The sequence below is a fragment of the Pelophylax lessonae genome (assembly GCF_965119305.1).
Source record: "Pelophylax lessonae genome assembly, chromosome: 9".
Taxonomy (NCBI): Eukaryota; Metazoa; Chordata; class Amphibia; order Anura; family Ranidae; genus Pelophylax; species Pelophylax lessonae.
Window position 1 is genome coordinate 187298245 of NC_138776.1, and position 26976 is coordinate 187325220.

The following is a 26976-nucleotide window of genomic DNA, read 5'->3' on the forward strand; positions in this document are numbered from 1 at the left end:
TGACTTTACACAAATCTGAGGATTAGGTCCGTTGCCTGGTCCTGAGTGAGGCTTGGAGAGTAGACCTCAGCATGTCCCGTCTGGTGTAGGGATGCCCTCTTTTACATTCTCCTAACATGTCCTGACATTGAGGCTTGGTTTATTTGAAACCCAGACTTGAGCCGCACATCAGAACCATTTTGGATCACCATGGCGATGTACAACTCCAGGACCGCTGTCAACAGGGGTAGTACATCATTTATCAATATTTTAAAAGTTATATATATATACTTGAAGTGATTAGTTTGACTGGAAATCCCTATAAATAAGTCCTCTATGACGAAACGCGTCAGTCCCCTTTTTCCCTGTCTGTAATCACTTTGTTTTTTATATGCTGGTTACCTGCCGAAGTCTGTAGCTGTTTTTTTACCAAGACCAAGTCAGCATAATCCAGGAATATATGGGTCTATTTTGATCGACCATCCCTCATGATCGAGCCACTTTCTCCTATGAGGCTTACTTGGCCTGTTTGACCAATTTACTGTAAGGTACCTGGGTCCATATTCTCTGGTGAGCGCATATGCTTTCTATGTTGGTGCTGGGTTCTTTCTCACTGACGATTCTGGATATCTGAACACTTCAGCTTCACTTTTTGGGTTTTCCAGTATTTTCTCACCATGTTATGTGAACTATGGACTCACTTTTTGTGATACGTATGCACTGTTTCTTTTCGCTAATTTTCACAGTTATATGCACAAGTTCTTTATTGCAGATTTATTAAGCGCTGCACTTTTTATATGTGATGCTATTCAACCAATTGTTTGGTGCTAGGAAGAATAAGGCGAGCTGGTAAAATCGGCATGGGGTACAGGCAGTATTAATCATAATGTGGCTATAAAATGATTTCATGAAATTAAAACACACTAGCTATGCTTGCCCTCTGTAGTCTCCCAGTAAGACTATCACAATCATGCTCGTTGGTACATTCTCACATGTGCCTACAATACAACGTGCCAATGCAAAAAACGTGTAAGCAGATTGAAATGTTGGTTGGTGAGACAGCCAACGCCCCAACTGGGAGGGAAACATTTAATCTGTTTCCTGCACCTTCTTCTGAGCTCTGCTTCTCCCTCTGTGCGGATAATAAAAGAGAGGAGGGCTCTGCCCAGACAGACAGTCTGCATTGGGAAAAGACACAGACTAGACACAGCATAATAATCTCCAGCAAGAGTGGCCTCATCTGCCACTAGGAACCTTCCACATGTAGGGGGATTGTGGGACCTGTATTCCTCCCTGAAGGACACCAGCTTTGAAGATCTGCCACTGTGGACTCTGCTGTATAAATGGACACTTGCTTGTGCAGGAACGTTGGGGCAGCCACAAACCTGAGTTAGGGATTAGTTCAGGAAAAAGACTGTGTACTTTGTTTTGGAACTGTTATACTGAGAGTTTCCAGTAAAACTTTTGAAACTTTGTCCGAGCCTGAGCTGAAATTACTTAAAGGGGTGCATGGTGGTAATGATGTTTGTAAAAACAGGGCCTGAATGCACACACACACACACATACACGGGGTTAGTGGTGACATGGCATTACTAGAGGAAACAAGTACAAAACAGGGATAATATAACAGCCAGACAGCGTGAGAGCGGTACCAGCAGGAGTGACGGGTTTCATATATAGTGAGGGGAGCGGTTCATAGCCTACCTCCCGAGCGTTCGATGTCCCAGCAATTGGAGACCCTAGAGACCAAGCTATATGGTACGGAAGAAGAAAGATTTAAATATGCGTGCACATGGGGTTTGCGCTAGTGGCCGGTGGGACCCTGTTCTGTCACTGGGAGATAAGTAGCAGAGTCAAGCTGGACTGGTGGAACATTACATTGTTCTGTGGTGTTTACTTCAAAATGTTGCATCCTGAGCAGGTGTATGTATCATTGGACCGGGAGGCACAGCTTCAGGTTATAATACAGAGACACCAGGGTGTGCGGCATGCTTCTGGGTTGGAACACCACCATAATGTTGATGCCACATAAATGCGGCCCTGCCTGGTCTTAGGCATTAGCGAGCGCGTACATTGGAAGAAGAAGTGTAAAAAGGCCCTGGGTGCACCGGGTGAGTTGGCCCTGCCCACAAACTCCTGCCATGTAAAATGCCAAGCACCTGACTATGATTAAGTGTGTACCACTCAAGCCTCAGAATTCAGGCTTTATATGGTACACTGACATCTATTCTTTAACTCGAGGATTTAGTTTTACTTTAAAGAGGCACTTTAACTATCTAGGTAGGATGTCTGTCTGTCTGCATGTCTGTTTGTCTATCTATCTCAGTGTATAGTGGCCCTAGAGGGATGTATCACAACAGCATATGGTCTCAAGCATCAGGAAACATCATGATATAGTAAAAAGTCCATTTGGTAAAGTCCATGGGATGTGGGATAACCAAACAGCAAATGGCGTCAGTGCCTTTAGAGAAGCCAACAACTCTGTTTAAGGGAAGAGAAGAACAGAAGGGTGCCAGATTAAGTGCAGCATTAAAATCAAGAGTTTAATTATAGATTAAGACAAGTTGCCACTTGTCTTAAACTAAAATTAAACTCTTGATTTTAATGCTGCATTTAGTCTGTCGCCCCTCTGTTCTATCTATCTATAATAATAAAAAAGTGTAGCGCTAGAAATAACATAAAAAAATATAATACTGGTGAAAATCATCCATTAAACACTGTAAGGAATCCAAGGGAATTAAGGTGAATAAAGTCCCAGCCAAGAGAAAAAAAAAATATATATAATGGTGCAAGTCCAAATAAATCCAAGTGAGAATACTGTGAGAGACGCTCCTTCCCGTGACATCCAAGAAAAGTGTAGGGTGGGGACACCTCGGTGCACAAGTGTTGAATGCAGCTTACCAGAACGCCGTGGCTGCTCAAATGAATGAGAAAGCCTCGCCCAGCAAAAATTCAATGGATCCAAGGGGAAGTAGGTGACACCATGAAACCGTTTCGTCATCAAAAGACGTTGTATGGGCGTGACTCTATCTATCTATCTATCTATCTATCTATCTATCTATCTATCTATCTATCTATCTATCTATCTATCTATCTATCTATCTATCTATCTATCTATCTGTCTGTCTGTCTTTCTAACAATTGTCTCTGGAAATATGGTAATAAAAGTCCATGAAGTTTAATGTTGTCTTCTTTGCAGCTTATATTCTCTTTTTGATGGTCTGCTTCTATGCTGTCATCTTGAAACACCTTTTTCCAGGAGACGGTCACACCTTCCTGATTGTAAGATTCTGCCCATGCACAGACATGCCGCGGGGTGCTCTACTAGGTCCTTAGGACGCCAATACTAAGCCCTACTAAAACACTGCCTCCTGGGATGTGTGAGGTTTGACATCCCAGAGCAGCAGGCGGCTGATCCTTACGCCATCCTTGCTACAATTACAGGTGTTTGCTCTTCTTAACTTAAAAAAACCAAGTGTTTCAGATATTCGGGCACAACCCTTTTATCAGGGCTTATAAAGCGTGTGAACTAGAATGGTAAGGCTCACTATCGGTGACATTGTTCCTTACTGCAAGAACTTTCTTTTCCCTTATCATCATATCAGCAAGTGCCCATTCCCAGACTGCTTTGGCTTCTCTGGAGATCCTAAAATCTTTGGTGGCTGCATCCTTCTGTCACTCTAACGTTCTACGAGGGGACTGTCAGCCTTTATTGCAGCTTAAAAGTTCTTTCTAGCTTTGTGGCACCATGGGACTCCGTTTTCTCTAACAGACCCATATTTCCAAAACCTAGAGCTCTTTATTATGAAAATGTTGACTTTATCAGTGCGTTGATCTGCTCCCTTGTGTCTTGCTATTGGTCTGTTATTCGTAAAATTCTCCATAATGGCGAAAGTAAGATACAAAAGGGATGGTCTGAGAAATAGACTCTTGAGATAATAAATATTTTTTTAATAAAAAATTATTTCTGCGGTACTTTAGGGGACAACTAAATGTATGTTCACGTGCTGCTGTGTTATTCTGGTTAAAATGCTGTATTAGCTAGATTTAAAGTGGATCTTCCCTGCATCTGAGCACCACATACCAAAAACGCTATTTAAGGCATTCTTAAAATTCAAAGCAAACTGCCACATGCATTCATGTCTCTATGCTTTATTGTGTTGAGAAATCGCTTTGCAAAACACCCCCTAGCATATCTGACCGTGGCCATCTTGAGTAAGGGCAAATGATTCATATAGCCTTTACTTCCTGGAATCCATCTACCCTTATCTCAAGCACGCATGTAGGCGAGTATACTTAGCTGAGAAAACCCCTCCTCCTCTCTTCCCCTCCTGAAGACCCCTGGGTCCAGGGCACGCATTCAGGCAAGTGTACTTAGCTGAAAAAAACCCTCCTCCTCTCCTCCCCTCTTGAAAACCCCTGGGCCCATGGCTGGTGCAAGCATTTTTGACATCCTAGATGAAACCTCATTTTGCTGGTCCCTGGATCCACCTCTTACTCCACCCATTTGTCCTGCCCACTTATACGCATACATTTTTTGAACTAACATAGGCTGCGGTGCCCCTGACTGATGTGCGCTCTAGACGGACGCCTACCTTGCCTATAGGTAGCGACAGCCCCAGGTATATGTACAGTCATATATAATTTACTATTTTCTCTTTTTCCCCTCATTTTTCTCTATTTCCCATTTGTTTGCCGACACAGCTGTGTGTATAACACCATTGATCACTATAGTGCTGCCTTCAGTTACATACAACACTATACATATCTAAGGGCAGCATTCTATACCCCCATGTGAATGAGCTCCATCATCTGTGGGGATGGAGGACTCATGTTGAATAAAAGAGGGTCCCGTTGCACTCCAAGAAGCCTTCAAAGTGCACCAGCAGCATGTCCCCATTCTTAGTCCTCCTCTTGCAGATATAAGGCTTCTCCAGCACTGTGATCTGAACTTCAGGCTTAGGGATAAGGGTGCCTCTTGCACACGCCAGCAGGGCAGCAAGTACTATCACCTCCATCATCCTCCCTCTGATACCTCCAGCAGATGTGGCAAACACACTCTACAACCACAGGCAGCTCCAGGGCAATTTCATTTTGCAGCAATGATCCTATAGGATAGAGGAGTGGCCGTGAACATCTCCTAAATGCTTTGTCTCACTGGTCATTAGGTAAACCACAACTTTTCTGGTTCTGGAATGCGGTCGGCTAAGCATGTACACCTGGAAGATGGTTCCAGGCTTCGAGACTCTAGGCACAAGGTGTTTGTCTTCTGCTGATTGAAACGTAAAGGGGCCTTCTGTTATATCACCAGCCTCCGCTGCCTACAGAGATTGGCTGGTGGTTGCTATTCACAAGAGAGATTCATTGCAGCGGGCAGGGATGTGCAACGTGCAGGGGATGTGCAGTGGGCAAGCCAGCGGGTGGGTGAGTGGGCAGTGGAGGTGGGGGGACTGTGTTTCTTGGCACTGAGCTGGGCCACAGCGCCCTCGTCGATGTGCGCTCTAGGCCGGCGCCTACCTTTCCTATAGGTAGTGCTGACCCTGCCTGGAATGTATGACATAATTTCCCTATGCAAGAAACCAGGAAGTAACTAAAGAAATGTAAAAAAAAAAATTAAAACAAGTAAATATTATATACTTCCTATCTATTTACTAACATGAGGATTAAATCCTGCTGCCCTCCTCCACATTCCTTTTGACCAATCACAATGACAGGCAGCCTAACCGAACCTCAGGGAACTGTAGGCATTGTGCTTATGGATGGTTCTGTTGACATTCCGTTCATAATTGGCCATTTCTACGAGATAGTAAGTTATTCCTTCCTTTTGGAAGGAATAACCGAGGAAGTCAGTGATTCCTTCCTCTTGGAAGGAATAACCAACTTCCTTGTAGAACTGGCCAATTATGAATGGAATGCCAACAGAACCATCCATAAGTACAATGCTTACAGTCCCCTGAGGTATAATTTAGGGTCCTGCCGACCTTCTGACATATTACGAGCTATTGGGGGTCCTGTTTTTTTTTATGTGGTTTGCCACCTTTTTAAGATTACTGCTGTCCCTATTGTTTATGAGCTAAAGAGGTGACCAGGTGGCAATAATTGGAGGCATCCCGAGGAGGTGTATGAAACTCCCCAAAGGGGAATGCGTGTGGTGACCTATTTGTGTATAATATATTGAGGTGAGTGTAAAGTGTGAATGGCGGTGGAACTCACTGGGGAATACTGCATGAGAAGGTGCAAAAGAAGACACAGTGAATATAATCTGTTTATTTTAAGAACTTTTTTTAAATTTCCAGTGTCTCTCTTCTACAGCTATCTCTATTAAACCATATCATATATCTTATACTGTACATACTGTATACTCTATGCCCAAACAAAATAAAAATGTGATCCAATATAATCTCTTATGTGTTATGTTTCATCAAAACGAATACCCCATATGATAACACTCACCATAAAGTTTGATACATGTTGCGTGACACATTTTAATAAAATAATATGATTGGGTGTGTGGGAATTAAGGTACATTGGTATGGACCATAGGGTGAGTACCTGGATAGAGAACTGGCTCCAGGGGAGAGTACAGAGGGTGGTGATTAATGGGGAGTACTCGGATTGGGCGGGTGTGAAAAGCGGGGTCCCCCCAAGGTTCTGTCCTTGGACCAATCCTGTTTAATTTATTCATAAATGATCTAGAGGAGGGGATATCTAGTACAATATCAGTATTTGTGGATGATACTAAACTAAGCATGCCAATATCTCCTATGCAGGATGTGGAAACCTTGCAAGCAGACCTGAACAAAATAATGGGGTGGGCAACTACATGGTAGATGAGGTTCAATGTTGAAAAATGTAAAGTAATGCACTTGGGCGTCAGAAACACGAAAGCAAGCTACTCACTGGGGGGGGGGGGGGGAACCTCTGGGTGAGTCTAGGATGGAAAAGGACCTGGGGGTACTGGTAGACAACAGGCTTGGAAGTGGCATGCAATGCCAAGCCGCTGCAAGCAAAGCCAACAAAATACTGGGATGTATAAAAAAGGGGATTCACTCCAGAGATAAAGAGATTATTCTCCCTCTCTACAAGACTCTGGTCCGGCCACACCTGGAGTATGCTGTCCTGTTCTGGGCACCGGTCCTCAGGAAGGATGTGCTGGAGAGAGTCCAGAGAAGGGCAACAAAAATAATTAGGGGAATGGAGGACATCAAATATGAGGAAAGACTAAAAGCATTGAACTTATTCTCTATGGAGAAGAGACGCTTGAGGGGGATATGATATCAATGTACAAATACTGTACTGGCGACCCGAGCATAAGGAACAAACTATTCAGAGAAAGGGAATATAATAAGACACATGGCCACTCACTAAAACTAGAGGAAAAACGTTTTAACCTTAAAATACGTAAGGGGTTCTTTACTGTCAGAGCAGTAAGGATTTGGAATTCTCTTCCACAAGCAGTAGTATCAGCAGGGAGCATTGATAGTTTCAAAAAACTATTAGATGGGCACCTTAAAGACCACAACATACAGGGGTATACAATGTAAAGGTAACAGCAAACACACACACACATCATAGGTTGAACTGGATGGATTGATGTCTTTTTTTCAACCTCACAAACTATGTAACTATGTAACCACATTGCAGTTTGAGCAACAACATATACAGTAGGTAATAGATGTTATAGGATTGCACAGAGTAAGAAGCACTATACACATATCATTTTTGTACAATACGTGGCACAGAGAATATTTTGATAAATAATGTTCTACAGTCACTATATTAATTTAAAAAAGCCTGAAGTCATTGTTTTATTGTTCACCACAGTGATGGTGGTATCTAAACACCTTGGCTGCCGTATGAATCAATCTAAGTATTATTAAATGGTATAAAAAGAAGAGGATGCATCAAACAGTGATAAACTACTTCCCCGTATCGATTTCACCATAAGTTATATCTACTCAGAACATGCTCCGGGGTGAGATCAGAACTCACATATCATAAAATTGTGATGTGCTCTTCTCTCACTGGATTATTTTATCTTCCATGCTTTTTCTGTTTGACAAACAACTGCAAATGCTAAGCCTTGTCCCAAGAGCTTGCATACATAAACTGTGTGCTAAGCTTGCTCCTCATTTTGGTACTGCCAGGAAGCCACTGGAAACCCCTGTTTACAACAAGATTGGAAATAAATAAATAAATTGTGCTATAAATACACTTTTTTTTGTCATCAGAAAAGAGTTGAGCCTCTTTGAAGTACTTCAACATTGCCGTTGCCATGGAGAAAGAGAGAATGAGAGAAAAGACACCAGAGCAGCGAGTCTTTCCAAATGCCAGCAGGCAGCAATGCATTTAACCTGTTCACAGCAATAGGCCATCATCGACCAACGAAGCTGTCAATCCAACAATAAACTGGGTCTAACGGGTGCATTTTATAAAAGGGAAAGTAAGGATAAAATTATTGTGTTTTCTATGGAAGCCAATGTCCAATCTAACCTGGTATTACTGCCACCCCTTAGCTTTTCACTATAAGCAGGTCTAGGTTTTTTTTTTGTTGTAAAGGTCTTATCTGCTGCCCACTATCAGCCTCTGTCTAATTGAGCCCTATGAAGTGGAGGAGCGGTGTGTTCTCCTTTTTATGTTCTCAATGGCAGTCCATTTACAATAAAGTGGTGAAGTTGGTGATGAACTGACGTGATCACACTAACTTGCAGGCTGCAAAATGCAATATTTCATATTTCAGAAAAGAAAAACATATATTGAAAACTTTACAGTCCCTTTAAAGCCCAGTTCCAGTATCGCTGGATCCGTGACACCCTGGACTCACAGGAAGTGGTTTGAATGATGCCGGGTGTCACTCATCCTGCACAGGACCTCATAGTGGTCACTCTTTAGGGCACATTATCGGAAAGAAAGGAAGTGTATCAGTTGTGGATATTTTTAACTGATTCATAACAAATGTTCCTATACATGTGTAATAATATCTCTCACCCACAGGTGGTTTAATGAGCTTTGACTTCGTGTGTAAAGATGGCTGCCGCAAATCCAATTGACCACATGTTTATGGGGGAAGTGCAACCATGTCTTGCTGACGTCACTCACAAAACAATCTGTGAGTGGTCAAAAGGAATGACCGCATCCTGTGGGTGGTCTCTGATTTGCATTACTATCAGGGCTTTTTTTCAGCAGGAACGCGGGGGCACCTCAAGCACTGAATGTATGTAATGGCAAGGGGTGTAGGGTGTGCTAGAGGGTCTATTATTGCTGGCTGCTTGGGGATCTGTTGTGGCTGGTGGGGACTTGCTTTTGTGCGAGGGTCTATTGTTGCTGGTGGGGAGCTCTATTATTGCTGGGGGGGGTCTTATGTTGCCAGTAGGGATCTACTGTTGAGGTAGAGGTATATTGTTGCTGGCTGCTTGGAGATCTGTTGTTGCAGCTGGAGGGTCTGTTGATGCTAGCTGCTTGGAGATTTGTTGTTGCTGCTGGGAGGGTCTAATGTTTCTGTGGTCGGTCTTTTGTTTCTTAGGCTGGTTGTTTGTTGTGGGTGGTCTATTGTTGTGTGGGGGAACTATTGTTGCTGGGGAAGGGTCTATTGTTGCTGTGGTTGGTTCATTGTTGCTGGGGTTGGGTCCATTGTTGTTGGGGGGGACTATTTTTGTGTGAGGTATCTATAGCTGCTGGGGTGGGGTCTACTGTTGCGGGGGGGGGGGTCCATTTTACTACTTTTCTTGTTATCAGACCAGAATAAATTCCATACAAATTATTTAGCACCACAAAATGATACTTGGGACAGTACTGAGAGAAGGGTAGGGAGTGGAATCAAGGCACGGTGCTCAGAGGAGGGTAGGTGGGCAGACACTGGGGGGGGGGGGGCTCAGAAGGGGAGAGTTCCTGCACCTATTCTCTGAGACAAAAAGCCCTGATTACTATAATATAATAATAGTATAATATTCAGTATAATATTCAGGGAATAAAAAAAAAGAGACCTTTACTAAAAGTCCAACAGAGACGCTTCTTTTAATTAAACTCACAAGACACGGAAAACGACTCTACTGTATATCTAAACCTATACATCTAAAAAAAGATTTTGGAATGAGCATATGAATATTATTACGCTATTGTGAATGTATATGAGAAATACTGTTGCTTTATCCAGGTACTCACCCATAGCTGCTTCCACGGGCACTCACACACACCAGCGTCAGGATTTTCTGAAGCCGTAGTAATATGCAGATGGGACCAGTGCAGAGAATACAACCTGCAAAAAGACAAGAACACAACATACTGATGTTAAAACTATTCTTTCACTCTTAAAAATGGCATTATATTAGCAAGTAAATACAGGGAGGTTCAATTCAAATAGCACATGATTTGGATCACGTGGCAGGACTGGGAGCAAAAAAGACAAAGACAACAATATACAGTATATATATATATATATATATATATATATATATATATATATATATATACCCTGCCATCAGTGCCGGGACAAGGGGTGGGTGGGAGGGGGCGGCTGCCCTGGGCACAATGGTTTACTGTAGGGACATGGGTGCATTTTTTCTATTACAAGGCTGACAAGAGTAATGACAGTGGCAGTGATTTTGACAAGCAAGTGACTGCTGATCATAGGAGCCCCTAAGCATGCCCATCATTAATGAGGGAGGGGTTGCAGTTTGGCATCTTTGCCCTGGGCACTGGATGACCTTGTCTCAGCACTGCCTGCTGTTACTGATGCCACAGCACATCTTTTGGAGCCAATTGCAGATTCCAGAAATGCCAGACTGTCACATCGGGCCTGATTGGTCGATTGTTGAGCTAGATGCATCAAATGGTGCATTTTAGGTGTAGTTATTTTTACACAACATATTATATAGGCATTTCCATTCATCCCTATTGCTGGAAGCAATACCAAAGAAGCAGCAAGGCACCACAATGCGGATGTGTTAATTCAGCCCATGATATGTCTAAGGCAAGCCATAGATAATTTGATTTTCTTTCCTGCAACCATGGTTGATTCCCCCATCAACACAGTCAGTGTTAATTCTGTTCTGCCATTGAGGGGAGCCTTCCCAGCCATACAATCAAGTATGGATAGAATCTTCTCCAGTTAAGCAGGTCATATAACTATTGGCCCATCTTCACGTCAGTCACCTCCTTCCGGCCAATCCCAGTGGGTTGGCACAGACAGTGGTGCATCATGGGGAAGGGTATATAAAGCTATGGGCAGAGGCGGGCTGGCCCGGGGGGCAAGGTGGCAATTTCCCCCCGGGCCGGTCTAATCCCCCTCAGAAAAGGCCGCTCAGTTTGGGGTCAGTACCGCCGTCCGTCGGTATGGTATGTCGCTAGTCAGTGAGTCACAGTCACAGACACGCTGTCACTTCCTGCCATGGCCCTGCCCTGGAGACCTGGTTGCTAGATCACCGGCCGCTTAGCGTCTAGCAACCAGTGACGTAGCGGTCTCCAGAGCAGAGAGGAGAGGAGACCCATCATGCAAAGCCGTCGGCCGTCCTCCGCGCCGATCACTGGCCCCAGCCGCCCGGCCCCTCCCACCTTCGGCTCCTCCCTCCATCCCATCAACGTGGGGCCGATGCAGAAGAGGTGGCTGGCCTGGCCTAGGAAAATGCAAGTCTGCAACGGGCAACAGCGGGTCAGCGGCAATCCAGATTGATTCTAGTGAAGTTACCTGCTGCGGTGCGGTGGACAGTGTCTTTGAGGTGGTCGGGACTCGGAGAAGAGCAGCGGCAGCCAGTGAGTGACAAAAAAAAAAGTGACATGTGGACATTTTTTCCCTGTACTTTCCCCCTGGCACTGTATACAGCCTGTATATTGATGTATAGCTGTTCCTGGCACTATATACCTGTCTCATACCTGTATTATACAGGTATGAGACAAGTATTTAGAGCCAGGAGCAGCTATACATCAATATACATGCTGTATACAGTCCAGTTAAAGAGGTTGTAAACCCTTTTTTTTTCTCTTTTTGACCCTGCAAGAGAGACATAATGAGCTAGTATGCATCGCATACTAGCTCATTATGAAATACTTACCTTAGAATGAGCCCCCGCCGTGCCGCCCGCTTAGCTGGATGACGGGCGACATGTCCAGTCGCCTGTCTTCCAGGATCGCGGCATCCGGCCATCTGATTGGCCGGAGCCGTGGTGACGTCACCGGACTCTGAAGAAATGGCACCAGCGGCCGTTCCTTCAGAGCGCATGCGCCAGTAACGTCACTGGCTGCATGTAAGGTAAATATCTCCTAAACGGTGCATTTTTAGGAGATATTTACACTACCTATAGGTAAAAGTGTCAGAGGAGGGTTTACTTCCTCTTTAAAGAGATAATTACCTGACATGCAGCCAGTGACGTCACTGGCGCATGCGCTCTGAAGGAACGGCCGCTGGTGCCATCTTTTCAGAGTCCGGTGCCGTGACCGTCGGCTCCCGCGGCTCTGGCCAATCAGATGGCTGGATGCCGCAATCCCAGGAGACGGGTGACTGGACATGTCGCCCGTCATACAGGTAAGCGGGGGTTCGTTCTAAGGTAAGTATTTCATAATGAGGTAGTATGCGATGCATACTAGCTCATTATGGGTTTCTCTTTCAGGTTGCAGCAAAAAAAAAAAAAAAAATAGTTTCATGGGTTTACAACCTCTTTAAAGGTATTGGGTCCCTGAGGTCCCCTAGTGCTCCCCCTTGTGTCATGGGAGCATAAGCTGGCCGCAAAGGAGGAGGTCACATGTGTAGATCTCAGCCAGGGTTCATGCTGGGACTTGCAGTCCTTTGCTTTTGGGGATGTAATCCCCCCAAAAGTGAAGGACTACAGGTCCCAGCATAAGCCCCTCAGAGCTCAGCATGTGTCACCCACCCCCGATCCCCCAACTAGTGCAGGACTACAGGACCCATTCATCCAGCTTAACCACTTCCAGACCGCCCACCGCATATATAGTGTGGCAGGGCGGCCTGGCTGTGCAAAATCACATACCGATGCGTGATTTTGTGCACGGGTTCTAGGGGACGCGACACAGCGGGAGCCAATCAGCAGGTCACCTGCGATCATGCAGGAGAATGACAGAACGGCGGTCTGCCTTTGTAAACAAGGCAGACGGCTGTTCTGTCACAGGAAGATGGAGATCTGTGTTTCAGCTGAGCTGAAACACAGATCTTTTTATTTTCTCTAGTACATCCATCCCCCACACAGTAAGAAAGCATTCCCTAGGAGCAAACTTAACCCCTTGATCACCCCTAGTGTTAACCCCTTTCCTGCCATTGTCATTTATACAGTAGCAGTGCATTTTTTAGCACTGATCACTGTATTAGTGTCACTGGTCCCCAAAAAGTGTCACTTTGTGTCAGATTTGTCCGTCGCAATGTCGCAGTCCCACTAAAAAGCTGGGCATGGATGGTGAGTTGATTCGGTAGTTCAACGGGCCACTTGACCTGACTTGCCCCCCAGGCTTAAGGCTGCCAGCCCTCCCCTGACACGAGATAGAGGTCTTTGGGCAGGAAGCCAGGTCCTAGAAGGAGGGTGGCGGCTGCCTCCTCTTCTGCAACAGTTAATGGTGGTCACAGGCAGTCGGCCTGGTGTACCGGGGCGTGAGACTGAACCCAGAAGTCCAGGAGAAGCTGACTACAGGAGTTGGGGCACAGCAGAATCTGGAAAAACAGTGTCCCCGAGTACAGAGGAACTTGCCCAGGGGTCTGCCGAGGAAGGGGGACCACTCCAGAGTGTAGAGTCAGTGGACGGGTGTCAGTTAGCCCAGTAAGAAAGGGGGTACTGGGGGAGTACCCTGAAGAGAAATTTAATGGAAACACTTACCTCATCTTTATTCAAGTGTCAGGATGAAGCAGCGGTCTTGCCGCATTCTCAAGTTTAGAGTCCTCAGCATTATGAATAGTTAACAGTTGGAGTATCCCACTCATCCCTTCTCCCATCCCAATTACAATAAAACCACAAAAACAACATCCCCTGGACTTATCTTTGACTGAGCCAAGAATATAAAGTACTAAGATTTCCGCTTGCAGTTGCTATGGGTAACCCAGGGGAATCCTTATTCCTTAAGTGTAATCTTCAGCAGCTCCCTATGGGGCAGTTCTACATATTTTTGGTAAAAAAATCCCAATAAGCACTTATTGATTGGTTTGGGCAAAAGATGGGATAGCGTCTACAAACTGTGGGTTATTTTTATGGAATTTTCATAGATTGTTTTTTTTTATTTTTTTTTACTAGTAATGGTGCTGATCAATGACTTATAGCGAGACTGCGACATTGCGGCAGACAAATCAGACACCAAGTGACACATTCGGCACTGTTTTTAGGACCAGTGACGCTAATAAAGTGATCAGCACTGAGTAATAGGCACTGTTACTGTACTAATGACACTGGCAGGGAAGGGGTAAACATCAGGGGCAATCAAAGGATTACATGTATCCCTAGGGGGTGCTTTCTAACTGTGTGGGAGGTGCTTGTACTGCAAGAAGACAGCGATCCATGTTCCTGCTTTGCAGAAACACAATATATCTGTCTTCTCTTTGTTTTCATAGGCAGACCGTCGTTCTGTCTGCCCCAGGAATGATCGGCGGGTCCCAGCAGATGCTGATTGGCCCCTGCCGTGTCCATTCACAGTAGGAGCAGGTCACTAGCGGAGCGCACGTGCGTCCCAGACCTGGAAGAAAAAATCACGTACCTGTACCATACCTTGCACTAAAGGGCCCCCCTGCCGCAGTATATGTATGTGAGGCAGGCCTTAAGCAGGTAAAGTGGATGTAATCTGACCTATGCACATATATCTGTAGTGTTTACTTATCTCTCTCCAACGCTCAAGTCCCATGTCTTTCTGCTGCTTCAGTCCTCTGTTATCAACATGATAACTTCTGACAAGTTCTCCAACACAGGAGATAAAAGCAGCTGGAAATTTGTGTCTGGAAGGGTGCATAGAGGTAGATAAGCAGAGAGATGGTCTATTCACAGCACAGCTCTGCATGTTTCTTCCTTCCACTGCTTATATATGGAGTGGGGGTGGGTGCCTTTCCTCCAATCAGCTGTCACACAGTGTATGCCTAGACTCCCCTTTCATTGCTGAATGAGGAAACAAAATTTGTAAGACGATGTGCACTTTCTAAACAGTGTAGAAAGCTGAAGACAGCAGATATGCAAGTAAAACATATGTAGGAGGATTTGTTTCAGCCCTGTGTAGAATCTGAGGCTGTTCATTGCACTGGGTATATGTGAGGGTTTACATCCACTTTAATGCATTCTTTGCATTAAGGTAAAAAATATTTGGGCATCAAATTTGGCCCCTCACCCCTTCCCACTTTATAATTACCTGAGCCCTTATTCGATCCAATGCTGTGCACGGCTATAGCTTCTCTGGGCCATTGGCTCCCAGTGCTGTCAATCAAAGCCAGGGACGAGAGAGCTGGGGCGTGGCCCGAGTCCCATTGTCTGTATCAATGGATGCAGCAGCGGAGTTCACGAGTGAGCATACACGAGTGAACCCATGGGAAGCAGCTTCCCATGGGGGTACTAGACCCCACTACTACCCCACCACTAGATAAGGAGCCAGGAGTGCTGGCAGGGGAACCAAGAAGAGGAGGTTCTGAGCCGCTCTGTGCAATTCTATTACACAGAGCAGGAAAGTATAGAGATGTTTGTTAAAAAAAAAAAAACATTTCTTTTACAATTGCTTTAATGTGTACTCTGGAATAGTTTGGCACATTTAAATAGTTAAATAAATCTACATCCAGATTTAATAAATGTGACCATTATTTAATAATAATTCTACTTTTAGGTCATACTTCAGGAGAAGAAGTACAACCCATTCACCATTCACCAATATCATTTTCAGTTGGAAATTCGATTTTTACATGCAGTTTTTCTATATAGTTTTGTTGCCCACCAAAACCAATTCTCCGTTTTTGCATGGTTTTTCTTTAACTGAACTTTTGTATATTCAGGGCCCCTGATGGGGGGGGGGGGGTGGTTTGGTACCATCGGTCCTCCTGTGGGGGGCCTGGACTGGGAGGAGGATCATGCGCGGAGGGGTAGGGGGGCAAGTACAGGAACTATGCACTATGTGCAGCAGCTAAAAGCTGGTTTCTCCCCCTCTCCCTCTCACCGGCATTCAGCTGCTGGAGGGAGAGACCCATAAGGCTTGATTTACTAAAGGTAAATGGTCTGTGCACTGTTGCTCTAGATCTGAGGGAACATGCAAGGAAAATAAAAAACTGCATTTTTTCTTTCTCATAATTGGATGATAGAGATCAGATCAGCAGAGCTTCCCCTTATTTTAGAACTTCCCCTCAGATCCATAGCAACTGCACTTGCAGTGCACAATATGTTTGCGTTTAGTAAATCAACCTTATAGTGGCTAGTTCCTGTAATTTCCCCCTCCGGATCCTCCTCCCTGTCCCGCCCACATTTATTCTCCCCGTCTGTCTATGTCCTCCCCCGCAGTGCTGTCGGCTTTCCTCTCTAAAGCAGGGTGGTGCGGGTACACAGGGGGATGTGTCAGCTGTCAGGAGTAAGAGAGTGGGAAGGGGCCAGTAAATATGTAATTTACCGGCCCCTTCCTTCTCTTAATAGACACAGTGAGCGTTCGGTAACGATCACTCCTGTGATAACTGAGCATAACAAACTGTGTTTACTATGCTTCAGTTTTTGAACGAACAGGAGCCTCTGTCTCCTGTTCATTCATCTTTAATGCTGAGGCTACAGAGAAACATGTTGCTGTTTGTTACCCTATGGGGATGCAGCAGCTACATGAATACAGCACAGCTGTATTTACATACTGATGTGCAAATATGCGAGCGCTTGCCATTTACCGGTTCCTGACCAGCCACCGACTATTTACTGCGGCAATGTGGCTCTGCTGCGCAAATCGACGTAGGTCTACGTCAGTCACGAGCTGGCAGCTAGGGGTGAGCATGCAGTGCCGTTCGGCGCACTCCCGCCCCACTCGGCAGCGGGGAAGCCAAATCGGAGCCGCCTGACACCCGCGATCGTTATAAACACAGCTGACCGTTCTTCTCTCTGGAATACAAAAAACAAAGAGGTTGATAAAGGCGCTACCTACTGGTGATGCGATGCCAAAAACCAAATGGTGTACCCAACAGATATTTAAACGTTAGTCTGCGTGATTTATTTCCAAAAAGTGCATCAGAAGTGACGTGGTTAGTTCACAGAAAGTGCACAAGTGACAAAACAAATTATATGTACATGTAAATATAAAGTGCACAAGTGATAAGGTTGTTCCCACTCCACTAGGGGAAGGTACTCAATTATTGTCCTAAACCAGACAATATACCAAAATAATTAAAGTGCCAAGTGCAAATAAATAAATAAATAAACAATAGCTGTGATGAAATTTTATTCCCAAAATTGAAATGAAATACAGTACAAGTTCAAGTGAGGTATAGTGCTCACCGTATTCCCAAAGTATATAAATTGTAATATATAAGGTGCAAATTAAATGAATATGAACTCCTTCCTGAAAGTGTTGAGTGCAAGACGGTGAAGAACTTTGTAAAATACACAAAGCCCAAAAATGATAAATTAGTGAAGAAAGAAAAAGGTTGCGTACACTAGTCTGGCCACTAGGTGTCGCACCATATGTTATACGACCTGTTTGCTTGGTTAGTCAATAATAAGGTTGTACCGATCAATTCGGGGTTCCCGCCAGTCCAGACTGAGCAAATGGCAGGTACTCTAAATGCTCAAGTGAAGAAAGGAGACCCCATGAAGCAAGGTATAATTTCAGTCAATGCAACAAGGACACATAGTAACTCACAGTGTCGGCTGCTATAGATCAGCGTGGTAGCCAGGGTGGAGTCTAATACGTCATACGTCACTTCCGCATATTTGTGCACTGGCAGCGCCAAGAGGTTAACAAATAATTTTTTACAATTTGTATTTTTTTTAAATAATTTTTTACTTCTTCTTTCAGATGTAGGTGAGTGGACTGCACACTGTCTGTTTGGGGCAGTACATACACCTGCATCCACATGCCTGTAAAATTAGAACCTGCAGCTACTGCATCCCAACAGCATAAAATAGGCTGCCTGCACACAGCAATAGCCACATTTAAAAAATAAAAAAAACACAGATTCACACTGTATAGGCCACAGCACCTATGTGAATGAGCCCAATTAATTTACACACAGGACTTTATTAACTCAACACAATTTTATTTTTTAGGTTTAGCAGGAGTGTAGGAAATGATTGTTAGGTTTGATTGTAGTATATTTTTTGGTGAAAATATTGTTTTGATATTTTGTTGTGGACCGGGGGGGGGGGGGGAAATAAAAAATGTTTATTTAAAATATTTTTAATATATTTTTCTTCCATGTGGGCCATTACGGTATGGGGTAGGACCATTATGTTATGGGGTAGGATCATTACAGTACAGGGACCATTACAGTATGGGGTAGGACCATTATGGTATTGGGACCATTATGGTATGGGGTAGGACCATTACGGTATGGGGACCATTACGGTATGGGGTAGGACCATTATGGTATGGGGTAGAACCATTACAGTATGGGGACCATTACAGTATGGGGTAGGACCATTACGGTATGGTGACCATTATGGTACGGGGTAGGACCATTACGGTATGTGGACCATTACGGTATGGGGTTGGACCATTACGGTATGGGATAGGACCATTACGGTATGGTTACCATTACGGTATGGGGTTGGACCATTATGGTATGGGGACTATTACGGTATGGGGGTAGGACCATTACGGTATGGGGACTATTACAGTATGGGGACCATTACAGTATGGGGTAGGACCATTATGGTATGGGGTAGGACCATTACGGTATGGGGACTATTACCGTATGGGGGTAGGACCATTACGGTATGGGGACGGACCATTATGGTATGGTTACCATTACGGTATGGGGACTATTACGGTATGGGGACCATTACAGTATGGGGTAGGACCATTATGGTATGGGGACCATTACAGTATGGGGTAGGACCATTATGGTATGGGGACCATTAGGGTATGGGGAAGAACATTGCGGAAAATTAGGTTGTTTTTGAAAATTCTTGGAAAGCACCCAGGGAAGAATTTTACGGTAAAATGGTTTCGGAGGTAATGAAGGTATAGCTACTTCTAAAACTAAAGTTACAAGTGGAGTACCCCTAAACATAAGTGTTCTGTTTACAGTATAATGTACTAACATTTAAATTCATAAGAAGCCTTTGGTTTCTAAACGGGGGTGAATTCATTACACTTCTAATAAGGGCCCTGATCAGTGGTAGTGGTTATTATCTGAAACATGCTAGGATAATCTCATTATTGCCGACTGCTAGTTTCTTATAATATTCAAGCCTTTCTAATCACCATAATTAGACATGACACTAATTTCCCAGTGTTATAGATACTTTCAGCATGATTACAAGTAGCTCAGCGTCTCACAGCTGTTGTGCATCCAGATTTTAGGATTACCTGCTATATTACTACAATACAAAATAACTAAACCCGGAGATATTTCACAACACCATATTATTCCAAAATGTAATGAACATAAATGAATCAACCAGTTGTACATTTACATCATAGTCAATAAAGAGCCTTAAATAGGGTTGTTACACATGGGATCTTTTTTTATTTTCGGGTAATCCATTTTCACAATTACAACCTCAGAGGCACTCCAGAATGGAGTATAGACACAACCATAAATAACTGCAGAACCCCAGTTCTGCCAAAGGCAGACTTTAATGGCATTAGCATGAGACTGGAGACTTCCTTCTTATAAAAATATCAAAAAAGTATTTTATTGGTAAATTCACTCGTTTTTAGTTTTGTTTTTGATGTCACTCTGGAATGTATACTCTACATTCCAGAGTGACATCAAAGACAGAACCAAAAACTAGGACAAATAAAAACATCTGAAAACCAACGAAGCATGGAGTAAAACCCTAGTACAGTAATTCCCCTATACCCAGAAGGGGGGGGCAGAAAAAAATTCTACCAATACCAGGGGACACAGATCCTGTACCAGAGCTCCTCCACTGATCACAGGTGAGGTTGAAATGCATCGCTGTGAGCGTAGCTTCCTCAAGACCCATTTGTGGAAGGAAACCCTCTTAACCACTTGCTGACTGCCGCACGACTATTTACGTCGGCAGTCAGCCCCTCACAGGCAAAGTGACGTAGATCTACGTCGCTAGCCTGTGAGGGTCTAGGGAGCGAGCGCGTGCCCCTGGAGGCGCGCTCCCGCGTGGTCACGGACCCCCCCACGCGTGTGACCGGCGGACCCGATGTCCGCCGGTCACTCGGCGATCGTCGCTGCAGAGGGAGAAAGTCAGGCGGCTGATGTAAACAAGCCGCCTGTCATTCTCCCCTGTGTAGGAATAGTGATCATATGGTTCTACTATGTAGGACCATTGATCACTGTTCCTACAGCTCAAGCCACAGCCAATCACAGTTAGAATCACGCCCCTAGGGACAAACACAGCCCCTCCCTCTCAAATAAAGTTAACTCCTTCACTGCCAGTGTAATTTTACAGTAACAGTGCATATGTATAGCACTGATTACTGTAGAAATGTCACTGGTAACCCCAAAAGTGTCAAAAATGTCAGTCAAGGGTCAGATCTGTCCGCCACAATTTCGCAGTATCACAAAAAAAAATCACAGATCGCCGCCATTACGCGTTAAAAAAAAAAAACAACAAAAATTACAAAAATCTTTCCCTTTGCTGGCGCAAACCAATCAAAATACGCTTTTTGTGATTTTTTTTACCAAACATATGTAGCATAAAACAAATTGGCCGAAAATGTTAAAAAATTTTGATTTTTACATTTTTTTTTGGGGAATTTCATATAAAAAAATGTGAAAAATATTGCTATTTTTGCAAAATTGACGCTCTTTTTTTGTTTATAGCGCATGATCAAAAAATCGCACAGGTGATCAAATACCACCAAAATAAAGCTCTGTTTGTGGGAAAAAAAGGACGTCAAATTAGTTTAGGTAAAGCGTTGCACGACCGTGCAATTGTCCGTTAAAATCACACAGTGCCGAATCGCAAAATAGGCCCTGGTCAGGAAGGGGGTAAAATCTTCAGGGGCTTAAGTGGTTAACATTGTTGACCGTTTCAGTGGATGGCTGTGTCAAAATTCTTCAAACGGACGTGGGGTTCAAAGTGGTCTCACCACACCAATATAGCCCACCACACAGATGGATGGGGGACATGGAAGGTGGGATAAATATGCAGGAGGGGGGGGGGGGGGGTTTCCTCTAGACAAAAACCTCATAGGTTCCAATAAAAAATACAGCTTCCTCCTCTCCCATATACCACTATGCTCGCCAGTGAAAGGACCAACAATCCATGATAAATCACCTAATTAGTTGAGCCTTCTCCAAAATGACTTGTGTAGTATAACAGAGAGCAAGCTGTATAAGGGCCGTACTAAGGATAGCGTGCACACAATGTCCCCTCCTTTTTCCAATATCCAGAGGTAGATATCCTCAAATGCCCGGGTTATCCCAAGGTGACATCAATCTACTTGTGGCAATCCTTGCCTGTTGGAAGTGGTAGTATAGGCACAAGTTACAATATTAGATGCATTTCAGCACATGCAGTATAGAAGGAGTAAAACAATCTTGCAATCAACTAACAGAGAACTTTGTTACGTGAGACCATATTCAAAGCCTGATGATAATGCTGATTAAGATTACACTCTTTGTTTTGTCTCTGTTTTCTAACAATACCTGAGTTGTTTTGAATCATAACTCAACAATGATTAGAAAATATGAAAACCGCTTACGTGTTGCAAGACTTTTCATAACATTTTTGATATAAAACTATAGTGTATTTTCAGTAACCAACTATTTTTAGTTATTATTATCTTTATTTTAAAGCAAACCTTGAACCCTAAGGAGGGTGGGACTTAATATTTACCTGTCCCCGATCCATAGATATATCACTCATTAGCCACCAATCTTCAGAGCAAGGCCACGTGTGCAGCACACTTTCCATTCAATCTTATGGGGAGTTTGTACTCTATTGGAGCCAGGAATTTCAAGTCTACATTGGATTGAATCATAGGCATAGGCAAGGGGTGTGCCTGGGCAAAACCTAATCCTGGGTTTGGCAACCCGTCAATGGCAATCTATCTATTGATCGTGGGAAGGTGACAGGTAAACTTCAATCCTTCTTGCCGACCCCCAGAATGTGGACAGGAGGGGCGGCGGGGGTGAAGTTTTACGGAACCTATCTGTATTTTCCTCCTGCAGCAGCTGAAAGTAGGCTTCTCCTCCTCTCCCTCTCACCAACATTCAGCTGCCACAGGAGGAAAATACAGGGGATTGGTACCAATATGTCACCCCACCTCCTATCCCTGTTCCTCTTCCCAGGTCCCCCTTGCTCCCCCAATTGTTTCAGGATAGAGAGCGGGGAAGAGGCTGATAAATATGTCACACACACTGATGTGTTGGAGATTTGAGGTGCACACCCTAATAAATAGGCTGTACACACTTATGAATTAAATGAATTGCACAGATTGCAGAGGGGTAGGCTGATCGAGAGAATATTTGGCTTTTTTTCCCTTATTTTTTTTGTTACAACTTTTTTAAAATGTTGCTAGTGAAATTAAAGGGAGTTGCAGTCATTTTTGTATTTATTAAAAGTCAGCAGCTACAAAAAGTGTAGCTGCTGACTCTTAATAAACTTCCACTCACCTGTTACACGATCCAGCTGTGTACTCACCCCAGCCGCTTTCACCCTGTGTCCTCCCTTGGTGGCGCCGGCATCTTTACTATGGGCAACCGGCTGTGACAGCTTGCAGCTTTACAGCCGGGTGCTCACTGCATGTGCGCACTGTGACTGCTCCCGAAGTCTTCTGGGGCTTGTCATGTGTCCCAGAAGTCTTCGAGAGGGAGGGGGGAAGGAGAACTTCTGCTAGAAGTGGGAGTGGGTACCTGTCAAAATCGGGTTCCCCTCCCAAAAAGTCTATTTCTCCCAAAATCTGTTTCACAAACAGAAGCCGGGGCGGAGGCCTTAAAGGGGAACTTCCCCTTTTGGGTGGAGCTCCCCTTTAAAGTGATTGTAAACTATCACATTGCAAAACAATCCATTCAGTTGAAAATACAAATGAAAGGCAAAACATTTTTGTGTGTATATATATATATATATATATATATATATAATACCTTTTTTCCCCCTTTTAAAAGTGATCCCATTTCCTCTGTTATCAGCTACATAAGAACTGCGAGAAGGAGAAGATGCAGCACACTGAGCTTGCCAGTGAATGGCTGTGCAGTTGAGGGCGTGTCAGGACAAGTCTGATCACTGGAGCAGAGTAAACTGGTTTCCTAGCACTGCTAGAGAACTGACTGTGGTGTGTTCTCATGCCTGGTGTGGTCAGTTTTGAATAGGAAAGCAGAGGGACTGGAAGGAACACCAGGGATTTCACACAAAGGAAACAATACAAAGAAAAAAGGATACTTTTCCGTACAAGTACATGGTGCAGCAGGCACATATCAGGAATAAGAAGTGTTGGGGTAACAAACGCTTTAAGTACTATTAAGTACTATTCATACTGCGGGTGGCAATACAATGCTTGTGTTCAGCATACACCATTGCAAGAAGTGGTGTAAACTGCCTGCATAGGGAGCAAGGTTTTTTCCATTTTGGGACTGCATTGGGCAAGGTGCTAGGTACTAGCGGACCTGGTGCAAATGGGCCCTAAGACTTCGCACACCTAATCTTTTCTTGCAGGTGGAACATATTAGGGTTTTTAAACTTAATTAGTTCCTGCCCCCTTCTGGCAGCCCCAGAAATGGGTCTTAATGCTGGAAGGCAGAAAGAACTTCCCACTCTTGTGATCATGACTTTCACAGAACTCACATGATTGGGAATTTGTCCCAACCGCTCCCGATGATAAACAGAGACTGGGAGCTGTCTGTGACAGCTCAGTCACTGTGCTGGGAGCACACAGTGAGAGCACTCTCAGCACAAAAACGTGGGTCCTCTGGATGCATATGGGCAACGTGTGGGCATTAACCTCCCTGGCGGTATGATTCTTTCCGATTTCAGGTGCTGAAAGCGGTACAATTATTTTGCAAGTAATTCTGTGCGTTCCTCTTTTTTTTTTATTTAAAATTTTCAAGTTTAACAAAACATGTAACAAACATTTGCAGATACATGGCAGTATAATAAACAACACTACATTGGGGGAACTGGGGGCGGGCAGCCCACTCATTGCGCGAGCAGGAGGGGGAGGAATAGGGTTAAGGGAGGGCCCGAGATCAACATCCTAGTCCTGGGCAGGAGGTGGCTTAGAGGGGGTTGCACCAGTGGGGGGGGGGGGGGGGGGGTCATGTATCTGGAAAGTGAAGGTATCAGGGGGGAGTCTAGAGTGTTAGAGATGTGGTTGGAGAAGACGTTCCATTTGGCGTGAAAGGCGTCGGCCGCAGAGGGGGCCGAAAAGTCTGCGTTGAGGCGGTCGATGGAATGGAGTGTGGTTAGCTCTGATCGCAACATAGATATGAGGGGGGGGGGGGAGGTTGCTATCCATTGTTTCAAGATCAAACGCCTGGCAATGAGCAAGGTGGTTAGGATCCAAAGACGAGATGATTCGGCTGAGGTGCTTGACCATTTCTGTAGACGCTTGTCCCAATATCCGAAGAGCAAGAGGAGAGGGTCTTTCGGTGCAGATAGTTTGGTGACTGTTGCTATGAATGCTAGAACCTGGTCCCAGAACGCTGATATCAGTGCGCAGTCCCATGTGCGTTCTTCTTTATAACATCTCGGGTATAATAACGTTTGAAACACAAAATTATAAATTATAATATAATAAACAACTATCGCTGGTTCCACCCCCCTTGCGTCACGTTGCAGTAGACGGAAGCCGGGCTCACAGCATCGAGCGGAAGATCCGGCCGCCGTATACTGCAGGGACACATCGCTGGATCCCGGGGACAAGGTAAGTAACCTCTACAAGGATCCAGGGATGCTCCTGGTGGTACCCCGAGTGTGGCTCGGGGTTACCGCTAATGGCACTGAAATTTAACCCCGAGCCACACTCGGGAATACCGCTAAGGAGGTTAAGGGCCACCCTCCCTGCTGCCTTACATATGCATTAAAAGGTTGGCAAGAGGTTAAAGTATAATTGGGCTCTAACAAGCATTGATACAGATATTTACTTTAAGGGGATCACTTTATAGCATATATCTAAAAAACATGATTACAGTTTACCTAAAATATATTCCCAGTAAATATCAAGCACATACTGGAAAGATAAAAACACTACTTCATGAGGGCTGCTCTCCAAGCCTTAGATGGGGAGGGAATATTGTCATTGAAGAACACAGAACAGAAATGGGAATGCTTTAAATGAACTGCATGCAAACAAATTGCAAAATATATTCCCATGGGCAATAAGTTTAAACGGCTAAAAATAAAAGATATCTGACTCATGTCCAAAGTTAAAAAAGCTATTAATAATAAGAAAAGAGCATTTGAGAAAAAAAAAATTTAAAAATGAAGGAACACTATCTTTATTTAAATGTTAAAAAAATATAAGAGAATACTTAAATTCAAGGATGCGAAAATTCAAAACAAAAAACAACTTGCAAAAGATAGTAGAAAACACCCCCAAAAAATTGTCATATTTATTAAAAATAAAAAGGGCAGGACTAAACATGCAGGCCTTTTACAAGATAATTGAGAGGGGGACTAGGTACAAGGAGGAAGGAAATGTATTAAATACCTTCTTCAGCTACAGTATCTCACAAAAGTGAGTACACCCCCCACATTTTTGTAAATATTTTATTATATCTTTTTATTTGACAACACTGAAGAAATGGCACTTTGCTACAATGTAAAGTAGTGAGTGTACAGCTTGTATAACAGTGTAAATTTGCTGCCCCCTCAAAATAACTCAACACACAGCCATTAATGTCTAAACCGCTGGCAACAAAAGCTAGTACAACCCTAAGGGCTCTTTCACACGGGCGTTCCGATCAGATCCGCCTGTCAGTTTTTTAGGCGGATCTGATCGGATGCCCCATTCAGCCCTATGGAGCAGCGGATGTCAGCGGTGACATGTCCGCTGACACCCGCTGCCATCTGCATCTGATCCTGTCCGTGAAATCCGGACGGATGGAAACCCTATTTTCCATCCGTCCTGGGGATGGGATCGGATGAGAGCGGATTCCCCATAGAGAGCGGCGGGGCTCTGACACCTCCCTCTCCGCACACAGTGCGGAGACGGAGCTGTCATCCGCTGGCTCAGCGGGGATCGGCGGATCGATCCCCGCTGAGCAGAGCACGGTCCGCAACGGAATGCGGACCGTGTGAAAGGGGCCTAAGAGAAAATGGCCAAATTAGGCCCAGTTAGCCATTTGCCCTCCCTGGTGTCATGTGACTCATTAGAGTTACAAGGTCTCAGGTGTGAATGGGTAGCAGGTGTGTTAAATTTGGTGTTATCGCTCTCACTCTCTCATACTGGTCACTTGAAGTTCAACATGGCACCTCATGGCAAAAAACTCTCAGAGGATCTGAAAAAAAGAATTGTTGCTCTACATAAAGATGGCCTAGGCTATAAGAGGGTTTACACCAGTTTAACAGGACAGGTTCCCCTCAGAACAGGCCTCGCCATGGTCGACATGGTGCTGCAGAGTTTGAAGGGGTGGGGGGCCAGCCTATCAGTGCTCAGACCATATGCCGCACACTGCATCAAATTGGTCTGCATGGCTGTTGTCTCAGAAGGAAGCCTCTTCTAAAGATGATGCACAAGAAAGGCCGCAAACAATTTGCTGAAGACAAGCAGACTAAGGACATGAATTACTGGAACCATCTCCTGTGGTCTGATGAGACCAAGATAAACTTATTTGGTTCAGATGGTGTCAAGCGTGTGTGGCAGCAACCAGGTGAGGAGTACAAAGACAAGTGCGTCTTGCATACAGGCTGCATGAGTGCTGCAGACACTGGGGAGCTACAGTTCATTGAGGGAACCATGAATGCTAACATGAACTGTGACATA

The 26976-nt window shown here is 44.4% G+C and overlaps 1 protein-coding gene across 2 annotated transcripts in view; it reads right to left on the reverse strand.

The window, feature by feature from the left end:
• The window catches only part of RASGEF1A (RasGEF domain family member 1A), a 565812-nt gene that overhangs the window by 301001 nt on the left and 237835 nt on the right, over nucleotides 1-26976 (reverse strand). For both annotated transcript variants that reach the window (XM_082267364.1, XM_082267363.1), the window contains exon 2: nucleotides 10141-10234. The gene's annotated coding sequence lies outside the window, so the exon portion shown is untranslated. The remainder of the gene's footprint in view (nucleotides 1-10140; nucleotides 10235-26976) is intronic.